We start from the raw sequence: 13,062 nt of genomic DNA, 5'->3' as shown, positions 1-13,062 counted from the left end.
TAAAGCCTGATGACATTTTTTGCCTCTTAAGGAAATTTTTGAAGATGATAGTGTCCCCCTAACTGAAAATGTATGGTTGTGCCCCCCCCCCAAATGAAATTGCTTCCTACGGGCCTGGCTGAGGAATTACAAAAAATCATTTTTTTTTTTTTCACAAATGTTATCCCAAGCCTTCTTCTTTGCAACATTAGTTACAATTTTTCCACCTCACCAAAAAGCACCTGAATTTTGCACTTCCTCTTCTTATTCATAATGCAGGCACGTCAGATCCCTTTTCAAACTGGGGAAGGGGGAAGAAAAAATAATTGACTTTTAGGGTGAGGGGGCAGAAAACTATAACTGACTAGCCAAAAAAACCTTGACATAAAAAAATTAAAAATATTCGCACTCAAAAACCTTTACATGTAGCATGTATGTGTGTTGGTGGTGGTGGTGTGTGTGTGTGGGGGGGGGGGGGGGGGGTCGGGGGGGGGTCGGTCCATACTGCAACAGAAAGTGGGGGGACCAGCCTTTTTTTTTTAAATCCATATTAAATTAACAGTAACAGACTATTTTCGGAAAAATAATGAGAGGTCAGTCCCATCCCCTCTCCCGATTTAAAAAAAAAAAAAAAAACATTCATACACGTTTTATGTGCAAGGGACCAAAAGTGAAAATTATTCTCTTATTTTCATCTATCGCCTTGATATAAGTAAATCGGGGTATATTGGTTTGATTTACATCAGTTAAAACTGTTGAGAGTTCCAAGACTCGGGGATTAAGCATTGCCTTTAAAATAATGAAACATTTTCCTGTTTGAATACTTAAGTACATGCTTTCAAGACCTGCAAAATTATTTCATATTTTTTATTAGTTTTTTCAAAAAATAATTCAGACTTTTAGAAAACGTCTTATCATAATCTTCATTTGGTAAATTACTGAATTCAAGATTATTTTTTATCTTTTGAGTTATTCAAGATGTTGTAGATATTATTGCTGACACACCGTTTTTAAAATAAAAATGAAATAAAAATCTTTCACTTTGATAGAAAAAAATTTGTTTATTTCGTTGCGACTTATATGGGGTATTAAATATTTCTCTTATAATTTTTAAGCTGTAAACATTAAAATTATACTGAAATCATCGTGTAAATGGATATTTTTTTTCTAATGTAAGATAGAAGTCTGTCTCCCAAATTGTATAATTGTGTATTTAGAAACAATAATGTTCATCGTATGTTAGGATATCCTAACATAATGTGTTTCTAAGATACCGTCGAGCTACATCTTATGATATGTCCTAAGTTGATCTTAGGATGTTCCTAACTTTCTTCCTAAGTCATATAGGAACAATCTTAGGACGTATCTTAGGAAAGTTTCGTGAACATGCCTGCTGTACTATAGTTGAACTCATGTTAATCAAGAAAAAATACTATATTTGTACAGTGTCTGTCTTCGTTATCTCATTTTCATATTTCATATTTCACGTATTTAGATTGAGTATTTGAACAAAGGAATCTTATTTATCATTTTATCCATAAATTTCGATTAATATGAAATTTAGATTTCCTGTTGCACGATTGTACAAATTACTGACCTCAACGATTTTTGTTTACTTTTTTTAATGAAAACTGTAACTTTGACCGTGTTATTGAATTCTGATTTAATTTAGTTTCCTTGTAAATCGATTATTAGAAACGGAGATTAATCATTTGTTTAAGTAAATGCACCATCAATCATAAAATAACAGAGATGTGTTTCGTGCAACTCGATCATTTTGCGAGTAATATAAGGAGAAATCAGTTTTCAATGCTATGCCATGTATGTTAGTTATCTATAAAGAGCATGGTTCAAGTAAACATTTATTGACCCAAAATAGCGACGCGTGATACTTCAAAGCCATACTTAATTCCTATTTTCATTATAGAAAAGAAAACACATGTAGAGGTTTTAAAGTGCATATAGTATTTGAAAGGAAGACGAGAAGCATTGATATAGGTGATAATTTTAGGACGCTTTAATGTTTAAACAAGAAACGTACACTCTTTGTTTAAGGAGAGAGGGGAAAAGTCAAATAAAAAAATCATGCTTGTGAATTTTAAACCCATGTGGCAGTGCATGCACTTTTTAATTATCTTTTATCAATTATGATTTTTTGCCCCTGTAAAATTGAATTTGCTTTTTGATTCAAAAAAGTTTTGATAATTGGAAGCTTCACAGTGTTCCAGGAATCTGGTATTTTAACATGAATTCATTCCTCTAATAAACCATATCTGCCATTAAAACCCTAGAGACAATTATAGTATCATGAAAGCATTTTCACCGGCAAAAATTTATTCTCGAGATTCATGTCTATCATATTGATTCATGTTCAATCCAGCATTAATAAATATGATAGGCCTGAATTTCAAATGTTAAATGTAGCATTATGCTTTAATATCATGTAGGAATTAAGATCAATCGATATAAAATTCCATCTTTTAACTACAAATTTGCTTTCATTGATCTTTCCGTTTACATTTTTAACCAACTTCGGATCAATGAATGTATGAAATACCCGATAAAGCGCTGAAATCCTAACTAATGCAAAAACAAACAACAAAAGAAAACAGGAAAAAAAAATTTTAAATAAACGCATGTACCATAATGTACATTTAAAAAGATAATGATCATAATAAAACTCAAATATTTTACGAGAGAAATCAACTTTTTTCATTTTTAATTAAAGTTTTAAGTAAATATAAACTCACGTTGGTAAATGTAAACATTCCAAAAATATAAACATGTAACCATCAATAGGACACTAATAATGTTTTTTAATCTAATTGCCCGTCGACAAATAATTCTCGGTCGACATGTCATGTTTCTTTGACTGCATGAGATCTTATAATTCTTTGGAGGTCATCGATCAATAAATCGTGAACCCGTGTTAATTAGGTATCACATAATTGATCTATCTTCTGAATTACAGGTATCTATTATGTATAACCGGTGCTGAAGTAAAGAGAATATACCTATGAAGTAAAATGAAATCTTTTAATATTTCCAAACGAATGACTGTCTAAGGAACAATGTTGAGAAAACAGCATTTAGCAAGAGCTAATTCAATGTGCAATCGACTCGAACGTGCTGATGTGTATCTGGGTATACTATATGTATAGGTGTATAACCTAGGGCATAAACAAGGACAAAACTAGCAAAACAAGACCATGTCAGTATTTTTCTCGTTTCGCCCAACAAAACTAAATACATTTTTTGTCTTTGTAAATCATGTGAATAGAACCTTTAACTCCCATACAGATATTGACATAATTGTATGCACAATCATTTAAACAAAAATTATAAAGAAATCATGTATATTTATTGCATATAGTGGACCATGGTTTGAGGCCGCTAAAACTGTGTAAAGAAAAAAAATATTTGATTTCTTTTAACTTGTTAATCATCTGGCAAGTAGTTAAACTTTTCTCGGAGGAATTGTTTTCAGTACAAGTATTAATATATACAGACTGTACATGTAATGTTTAAGGATGCATTACGTACAGTATTAAATTTTGTTATACATTCTTTCCAAAAATGCACAACTTTGAATATAGGTGTGTATTTATTCAAAACAAATTTTTGGGAGTATTCCTTTTCAGATCTTGCATAGCAATTTTTATATAGATTTTAGTACCAGAAAGATATAGCCATCCTGCAAAGGCACGCAAGTTTGTTTCGGTCGAAGTAGAGTAGGTTTGCTTGAAAATCAAGTGAAGGACACGATCACTCACCCCTCAAATACGGAATATAAAACATTCAACACCGCCAGATTTCAATGAATCTTGCAAATTCAGGAAGTTTACTTAGTTTTCACATTTTTTCATCTCAAAAAAAAGTCTTAATCTTGTGCAGAAATGCCCGAATGGGATGGGAGATTAAGTCATATATTTTAAATTTATTATAACCAACGATTATGAACTTGGATATTTTGGTTGAAATGAAACGAACAGTGATCGATCTCAAAAAAAAACCACAAACAGTACACATTTGTGAACAGGGGCATAAAACATGGACCCTTGGAAATTCCAGAGGTGGGATCAGGTATCTAGGAGGAGACAGCATCCCTTGTCCACCGGTCACACCCGTCATGAGCTCTATATACTGATGAGATAGACGGAATAATCCGTAGTGAAATTTAATATAAAACAGTATAGCCCTATCAATTGGTATGAAATATGTCAGTCAAATTACGACGCAGTGATAGTTTGCATTTGCTAACAAGGTCATTATAAGACCATAGAAGTTACGAAATGCTGACTTTGAAGGTTGTTGAAATCCCTATAACATCAACTTATTTGTCAGTAGTCTACCTCGGTTTAAAAATTGATCATACTCAGGGCATCTTTTGAGTATCGAATCAGTTTGGAGACATAATTACCATATGCAGATGATTGTAGAATATTACTACATAAATAAATAAGGAAAGTTGACGATGGAAGAGCTGAAATCGTCTCTTTTGTCATAGAGTTTAGGTGTGAGTTGGCCCTCATCACCTATAGCCTATAGTTTATAGTAAAACATCCAAATATGAAACAGATTTGGCAGACTCTACGGTGTCTTTTATTTCGAGTTCACTTGGATATATCGATTCGACATATGATTGGAGCAAATATTATTTGATAAAACATCGTCGATATATCTTAATGTCGAGTTGAAGGCCACAGCAAGTGTTTTCTTCTTCTCATGTAGAGGTGTCAAAAAGACATACGTTTGATGTTACTGACTTTTGGAAAAAATTGTGATTTTAATTTTTCTAGAAGTTCCTTGGAATTATTTAGAACATTTGCAACTCTAATGGAAGAGACGTTAGGGTTAAAGTTACGTACTCGGAAACAAACAATACGATCGCTTTTGGACTTGTGAATTGTACATTTTTCTCCTTTTTAAGTAAAACAGCTACGAAGAGCAACAAAAACTGACTGCAGAATCAATAGTTAAAATGTTTATAAAAATATAGAGCTGTACACTATACATGTTATGTATACACTGTGGATAAAACTTCACGATAAATATACCCAGCTTATTTTGTGATTTGATAAGACAGAGGAAAAAAATAATCTTTTAAATAAATTTAAACCCTATTGTTTTTATTTTGTTCATATACAATGAATTATGAGCCTATAACTTCTCATTTTGTTGATGCAAGCAAAGAGTACACAGACATTTACAAGTCAGAGAGCACTTAACTACAGATTTTGCGGATTATTGGTTTTCCTATTGGCGGTGAAGAGAAAAACATACATGTACATCATTGATGTATTGCCGTTAGTCATATAGGTACATGTATTCGTATATATACCTTGAAATAATTTCTCCAGGTGTGCACATGCACTTTTGCAGTGTCAGGAAAATTGTTTACGTTGCTGGTTAACAATGTCGCTTATACCCACTGAAAATGTGAATATATTTCATAAAAAATTGAATTACATTAATTCACTTTTTCTTTTCAGGGTGTGAAATCGGACCAGTTTTGTGTTTATGAGATTAAACAACTAGAAAAGACATGGTAATTTGCATAAAAAGTGAAGAAGCTGAAAGAGGAATACTGTAGATAAATGTAAACCTATAGGGTTTAGAACGGACATTCTATTTGAACATTTTAAACTTGGACTATATTCATATCATAATCATTTTAGTTATTAATAGTGAACTTATTAGTGACAGTAACATAAAATAAAATTTTATTAAACAAGGATGTACATTATATGTGTATCACATACAGTGACTTTATAATTGGAAAAGGGACTTTATGTTCATGAACTATAATTATCTTGTTAAAAGAAACTGGATTTTGTTGTTGGTACAATGAACTATAATTTTGTAAATCATTTTGTAATGGAATTGATCAGAATAGACCAATCAAGCCCATCGATACTAAGTAATAAAATTTGAACAGAAATGTAAGTTACCATTAAGATTCTTCATTAAGAGTAATAAAATTGGGAACTTTGAAGCAGATAAGTAAAAGAGCCTAGGGCTAGAACTCCTGTGGTGCAGAGATGGAGTCTGAGTCCATGAATATTATTAATGAAGGTATACCTGGATTGGAGGGTGGTGCCATGTTGGGGTTCATCGGTCAATGGACAGACCTACGGACTAAGCGTAGGTGGCATGGCAATGTTAAGTCAGCCAATTAAAAGTACTTTTATATCCGGGACCATGAATACCCTCTGAGCACAAAGTACCCTGCTTTGCCGGAAAACGGCACTTTTACATTATACTTTTTCTATTCTTCATTCTATTCTATCCATTTTTCTTTCGACCATTCATTAGGCATCTATTGACTCTTTGGATTACAATTTGGACTCTAATCTTTTGGACATCACCTTAATTATTACTTTTGGAGTTTTAGTTCTACGCTCTTCTTAAATATTTGGGACGGATCTTGAAAACTTTTGATATAAGCAGTGTATTGGTCTATTCTGATGAGATTTCAGAAACTAGCATTTAAAAATCTATACGATCACGGTAGTTTAATAAACTTTTCAAAAAAAAGTTACAAATTTTGTTATTGGCTTACATAACTTTTAATTCGCAATTAATATAATTTTGTTTAATTAACCATGTAATGTTGATCCCGATGAATACCAAATATATGTACTCTGAAATTGATATTTAAAAAAAATGCTAGTTCCTCAATGACAATATTTATCTATTCTAGTCTTTGGAGACCAGTTTTTTTCTACATACAATTAAGTACTCTGACGTTGATATTAAAAGGGTGCTGACGTTCCTCATTGACAACATTTATGTAGTCTTTTGAGATCAGGTCTTCCAATAATCTATTGTTATTTTGATGGAAACTTATTGTGTTCCTTCGAAATCCGACCTGTTATAATATTCTTATGAAGTATTATTCATTCAAAAACTTCTACATGAGTTTTACATTCTTTGTAAGATTACTTAACTCATATGAGACGTCACCGGATGCCGGTGAATGCTGGTTCCAATTGTCGAACTTTATTTGACGATTAGGGCGATTGAGCACTGAGAGTTTTTTTTTTTTTTTTTTTTTTTTTTTTTTATTTATTTATTTATTTATTTAGCAAACCAACGCCTGTCGTGACACGGAGCCTCGCATTTTAAGGTTTTATCCCGAGAAACCTCTCGCAATTTTCACTTCAAAGCGCCAAGCGAAGAAACACTTTCTATTTTTCATCGACAATATATCATTTGTTTAAAGAGAGAGAGAGAGAGAGAGCTCTGACGTCTGAGCTACGGTAACTGTTCATACGAAGAAAACTAGATACACAAGAGAAGAAAACTTTTGCTGTAGTCCTTCCACATCAAGACATATCGATGACGTTTTATCAGTTAATAATTATAGTTATTTTCATACATATGTAAACTCGATATATCCCAATAAATAAAAACGATAGACAAAGGCCAAGTAACAACTAAACTACTAGTATATGACACCCACGATGACTTCTCAGCTTTTCCATAGTCAACTTCAAATATTAATGTATTCCTATTCCAATACCATCTAATATAGTGTTCCTGTCTCCCAACTGATTCGATACGCAAGAGCATGTTTTGAGTACGCTAATTTTTTAAACCGAGGCTGGCAAAAGAAGTTGATGTTACAGGACATTCAACAATCTCATTTAAAGTGAGCATCTCGCAAATGCTTTGGTCGATACGACCTTGTTTGCAAATACATACTGTCGTTGGACCGTATTTTGACTGAAATGCTTCATACTAATGGTTAGGCCATTGTTTTTACACTAATATTGACTACGAATTGCTCCGTTTACCATTTATCAATACAGAGGGTTCAGTGGGAGTGGCCGGTCAAGAGGGGTTGTTTCGTCCTCCTTAGCACCTGAAACCTCTTTTATTTCCAGTAGTCCATCTATTTGCTCTGTTCATGGTTGGTATTGTTTACAAGATTTCTGAGATCGATTACCATTAATTATCTTCACATTTTCATGCATGTAAACTACAGAAAATAATTTGGTGATGTATACAGTATCACGGGAGTATCATCTTCAGTAATACCAGACAAACAGATATTCTTTAGTAATATAGCAATTATTTATTAAAATCGTCTCATTATGAAGGTACATGTATAACTCCATATTTTACTGGCAACATGGTTATATATGCACAAAATATAAGCACTCATAATCATTATCAACTTTATATCTCAGCAATGTTATGTACCCAATACTATAGATAAAAAGGTGTTCAGCAAACATAGTGATATACAAAAGATTGCGTCATCAACAAACAAGGGTACGTACATGAATAAAGGAAAATTAAGGCAATGTTTGTTCAATTAAACAAAAACATATCTAAAGTGGGTGACATTGTTCCTCTTGAAGTGACAGGTGAGAAATTGATTTTAAAAATGTATAAGTACCTTGTTTGGATATTCTCTTTCAAATGTGATTTAAAGCAGGTAAGACAATGAGGGAACACATTATGGATTCATGTGAAAGCAGGGTTATCACTTAATGATGATTTCATAATAATCTATGAAAGGCTGAAAATCGATCGGATTCTTTTGATTGTAGCTTGTATCAGGTCGGGTAAACTACCTTTTATGAAAAGCATGTTTGAACACTTTACAATGCGCCTAACTCATCAGCCAATCAACTTAATAGCAAATCATGACGGTCTACTACTGAATCAACGGCAACATGTCCTTTTCGTCGGTGCACTGCATGATATTTATTTTGCGATCGTAGCAAATTCTTTTTCACTTTATAAGGCTAAAATTAAAAAGATTACGAAATAAAGACACTGGTCCATGCATTGGAGTTGTTTTAGATGATTACTATTGCTTCAAATACCATTTTTAATCAAAAAGTTTTGACGTAAGCAGTAAAACGAAAATTGCACAGCAAAGTATCCATGTCCCAATCAATGCTAAATATCTTTATTACAAGATATTATTTTATAACACACTAGTGGAAATGCATGTACAAGTGCACTCATAGACAGAAAAGAATAGTGTCAACAAAGAGCATCCATATTTTTTCTTGAATTCACGCCTTAAACTCTTAAGATAATATATATAATGCTTTCCTCAAACCACGAAAATTTTGCCCCACGAAAAAATAAGTGATTCTACTGTAATGTATGAAAGCATGCTGAATCATTGAAAGCCATCTATATTTGCTAAGATGTTACGGTTTCGCTTCCGTATTTTAAAAAGAAATTAAAAGGACTTGGCAAAGAAAGTTGCGCCAAAAAGAGAACATTCACGTGAAGGAAAACTAATCATTCGAATGAAAGAAGCTTTTTTATTAGTTTGTGTTGTTTTATACGTCCCTGTCGAGATTTTTTCACTGAAATGAGACGTCACCATATATCGATGAAGGGCTTCTTTGAACCTTTACTCTGCACCTTGGGCTATTGAGAAATATGAGGCGCCGTTTTCGCATTTGGTATTTTGCTATTTACTGCCAAAAAAGTGATATCACCTATTCGAATATCTGATATCACCTATTCAATTGGTGATATCAGCTACTCGAATAAGTGATATCACCATTCAACTTCTGAATAGGTGATATCACCTATTCGAATAGGTGATATCACCAATTCGAGTAGGTGATATCACCTATTTGATTTGAATAGGTGATATCACCTATTCGAATAGGTGATATCACTTATTCGAATAGGTGATATCACTAAATGGCAATAAATACCAAAACGGCCCCTCATAGAGAAGTGTCTGAGGGTTCTTCATAGTCACAAACGCCGAACTGACACAGGACCTCGGTCTTTAAAGTCTCATGCCTCCGAAAGACTCGTGACTTTTACTTCTATTACCGGTCACTACCTATCTTTACGTCTTAGGTTTGACGCGATGCCTGTAACCGGGAACGAGAATCGAACCTGGTATCTAGCTTCCGATCACAAAGAGCGCCTGATCACTAGGCAACCGGTAAAGATGTTTTTCATAAGTGTTCAAAGAAAAAAATAACATTACTCAGCTTATGATTTTTTTTTCAGTTTATAATTTTTTATGCATTTATAATTTATTCATATTATTATTACTGTCATCATCATCACCATCATCGTCATTTCATCGTCATCATCATGTTTTTTTTTTTCTTTTTGTTTCCACATCTGTCACACATACATGGGATATATTTTCATTCCAAAGGAAGAAGCATGCAGGTAGTGGCTTTTTTATTTATGAATTTTGATTTTTTTTTTTCTAGTGGAAGTAAATAGATGTCATATATATTTTAATAGTTAATTTTGTATTTGTTGCCACCCAGCAAATTCACAATTAAAATGTATAATGTGAAATAAGGTCAAGACCTAGTAAATGAAAGGAGCCTACAGATTTCTCAAATTTGAGAAATAAATTCCTTTAATGATGCTTTATAACTATAGCTTGGTCAAATAAGATGTATCGGGGCATAATTTGTAGATAAACAAGACTAAAAATCATATTTTAAACTGTCATTTTCAATGACAAATTAAGAAAACCATTCACGAATATGGGAGTTTTTTTCCAAATCAGACAAATGAAGGGTATCCAGATTGCCCACAGTCTCTCAGAAAACGGTAATTTGTGTGTTCTTGGCCTCTTCTTTAAAATAAAATCAAATTGAATATAGATATCGGGATTAATTTTCACATGATTTCAAATTAAATTCCATGAAAGTAATTTATTTTCTACATAATTCTATTAGAGCCGTAAAGTACGGGAAAAATAAAGTTTAAATTGATTATGACGTCATAATGGATCTAGCACCAAAAAGACAGTCTAAAGTTATTTACTAGATCTTGACCTTAAGCAGGACTCATGGTTTTAATTAAAACAGGCTTGTGAAAAAGATTGACTACTATAAATGATATACTGACATGTATAAGCAATACTGAAATTTGAATTTTCACTTCGTTTTCGATACTTGCTTTTGTTCTGTATGAATGATGTTTTTATCATTTCTCTTTATTTTTGGTGCAAATAATGTGCTTTTCATTAGTATCACCATGTATACTAAGTACTTAGTATATATGTTCCTGGTATCATAATCTAAGGTGTCTGCTTATACGCGTTCGCAAAAGTTCTTTTTTATTCGAAAGATTTTACTATGTTTAGCGTCGACTTTAAAATCAAAATGTATATCTTTCTTCCCACAAAAAATTAACATAAAAACCAAATAATAAAAAATATTATTCGATTACGGGACGGCCATTTGATTCTGATGGGGGAAGGGAGGGCTGGTAATTTTTCCGAGTGATCAGATTATTTATTTTCATGTCGGTGAAGGACAGATTAATAATATGTATTTTTATATTATTATAGTCGAGGACAGATTATTTTCTTCTTCACTGGAAAAAGTCTGACAAGCAAAAATAAAAAAAAAAAGGTGGTTGGAGGGGCGATTGCCAAACTCTAAACTTCTATTTGCTCGGGGTGGGGGAGTATCACCAGTCAAGGACAGATCATATATTTTCTTGCCAGTCGAGGACGGATTATTTATTTCCAACATTTTCGAGGACAGATTAATTATTTATTTCCACCCCCACCCCCTCGGAATCAAATGGTCGTCCCCTTAGTAATAAAATTAATTGCTCATTTTCATTTGGGAATGTTCTTCACATTGCAACAAAATTAAGAATAAAAATGGCTTGATGGAGTGTAGCTACATATATTTCTTTGATGGATAATAGCCATCTCGGTTACGTTAAAGCTTAAAAAATGTGTAAGGGAAAACACAAAACTCCCCTTCCAACCTTCCGCCAACAGAAGCCTGTGCCCAAGGCCATAAACTGAGAATAGTCTTAAGTTATTTTTTTTATAATTTTATTTTTCATGCGTGTATAAAAAAAATTCCATGTTCATATAAAAAAAAAATGATGAAAATTTTGTTTGATTATCAAAATTATTCCAGAAGTTATTTTCATTTGAAATTTTGACTGAAGTCTGTTTTTAGTTTATGGCCTTGAGGCCTGGCCCAGGGATCATGAAACATCTTAATCTGTTTACTGTGCTGAAATGATTTTGAAGTCAAACAGTATACGCTTATTTCATGACTACGAGGGGAACAGTCAAACTGTTGTCCCGAAGTAATGAGGAAGACCTAAGAAACTGTTGCCCGAGGCCGAAAGCCGAGGGCAACAGTTTCCCAGGTCTTCCCCATTATCGAGGGACAACAGTTTGACTGTTTCCCGAGTTGTCATGAAATAAGTGTTTGATTACCTAACCTACTATATAATTTCTTAAAGTAATGATATCGACATAATAATCAATGGCTTTTAAAATACATCGACAAAAGTTTGTATTATTTTTTAAAACCAAACTAAACAAGATGAATACATGTATCAATCAAATCCTCACACCGATTGGTGTAAAATCAGAAAAATTAATGGGTGTGATATTATCATGCACTAATAAATTGAAAAAACAAACAAACAAAAAAAAAAAACATGTGGTTAACAACACAATGATGTCTTGAAGATTTCAATATTATACGTTTATGGCAAAGAAAGGGGCCTACATTTTTCCCAAATTACCCTCAGAAAAGGTGTTCATGGCCTCTTCTTTGAATTGATATTAAATTGAATATAATTTATATTGGTATCAGGATTACTTTTCAGATGATAATAATTTCAAATTGAATGAAAATGCTGAGTCGGACGTTTTAAAAGGCAAAGATCTATAGTGAGTGAAAGGAGCCTACATTTTTCCAAAATTTCCCTTAGAAAAGGTATTCTTGGCCTCTTCATTCAAATAATATTAAATTGAATATAATTATATGGGTATTAGGATTACTCTTCAAATGATAATTTCAAATTTATTGCCATGAAAATGCTTCAATTTATACATAATTCAATATTAGAGAGGTTGAGATTTCATACGTGTACGTGTACGGGTACGTCTAGTAGGGGAATTCCCTAAATTTCTTGCGTATTACGTCATCATGTTTTGCGTTGATAAGTTTTCTACACGTTCCTACAACTTGTAAAAAGGCATCTACACGTAGGTGTAAACTTGTAGCTTTTCAATAAAAACTAGTCAATTTATGTGTGAAACTGTTATTGCTGTTAATTATTTAGGATGTAAAGTTTCAT

This window comes from Saccostrea echinata, unplaced genomic scaffold (genome assembly GCF_033153115.1).
Source record: "Saccostrea echinata isolate AGI-Se365-2 ecotype Australia unplaced genomic scaffold, CSIRO_AGI_Sech_v1 ptg000045l, whole genome shotgun sequence".
Classification (NCBI taxonomy): Eukaryota; Metazoa; Mollusca; class Bivalvia; order Ostreida; family Ostreidae; genus Saccostrea; species Saccostrea echinata.
The sequence above is the reverse complement of the archived record's forward strand: the minus strand, read 5'-3'. Positions refer to the sequence as shown.